Below are 1,330 nucleotides of genomic sequence, written 5' to 3' on the forward strand. Positions count from 1 at the left end.
GAAATTCATACTCAACATTAGCGGAATCCCTATGGTGGTTCGTGTATTTTTTTTGTTTTTTTTCTTTTCTTTTTTCCCCCGTCAATAGCCGAATGAGAGAATGACAATGTTACGATCATTAATACAATTCTATTTAATTTTTTGCATTAAATGTCAATACCAACTGAAAACATTTTGAATTCACTAGAAACATATATAACGTAAGTAAATTTAATAACTTTTAACCTGTAATAAAACTGTCTGACGCGACCTATTTTTGTATGCTATAATTTATATGTGAAGCGGTTGGTGTATGAATATTTAACCTACGAACTGTGGATGGGCGCCATTTTTTTTATATATTATTATTATTATTATTATTATTACTACTACTACTACTCTTACTACTACTACTACTACTACTACTACTACTACTACTACGACTACTACTTACTACTACTACTACTACTACTACTACTACTACTACTACTATACTACTACTACTACTACTACTACTGTCCAGATTTACCAATTACGACGTTGAAATTACAGTTAATAAAAATTTTGAGTGCGTGATAATTCCATGCGTGTTGCACAACGATTTGACACGGAGAAAGTGGTTTCAATCAATGTTTCCGGAAATGGATGAAAAACCACCGGTGTGTCGCGACTTTCTGTTTTTACTGGACCCACCTTGTAATTGTGCAAGTGGCAACGGGATGGTTTTGGCATGTGTGACGTGAAGTGGGTGCGACACAAGTGTTGCGTCGTGAGATCCATTTGACCGTGCCCATCATGCTCATGTTTCGTTTTTTGGAAAGTGGAACATTCTCAGGTGTAGCTTCGATTTGAATTGATGCTTCGTTTCCTGTGTCCCGACATGTACATGATATGCCTAGTTTCAAAATTTTTTTCCCGACTCGTTTAGAGATCCGCCATCAAAAAAGTGGGCGCGCAAACTTAGAAACACTATGTGTTGTGTACGTCATACTACAATGCCGTTGAATTGCGCGTTACTGCTAATGGGTTGGCATGAACTGACTGTATTTTGTTTTTTGAAATCGCTTTTGTAAATACCAAATTCCATTGGAATTATATACTCTTTTCGGATCGGCAAAATAGATTTTTTTTTTTTTTTTTTTTTTTAAGCTGTGGGATTTTGAATTCACCATAGGAGAAGTCCATGTGTTTAGGGAAGTGACGTCACGCTATCTAGCATGCGCGCGCATCTGGTAGGCAGAAGTCTATCATGAATGCCCGTACATTAGTAACAAGCGAACTAGCGTAGCGGAATAGCAAAGAATGCCAAAAACGTGCTTAACTTACCGCTTGTAGCACGGGAGCGCTATTC

This window comes from Gigantopelta aegis, unplaced genomic scaffold (genome assembly GCF_016097555.1).
Source record: "Gigantopelta aegis isolate Gae_Host unplaced genomic scaffold, Gae_host_genome ctg10749_pilon_pilon, whole genome shotgun sequence".
Lineage (NCBI taxonomy): Eukaryota > Metazoa > Mollusca > Gastropoda > Neomphalida > Peltospiridae > Gigantopelta > Gigantopelta aegis.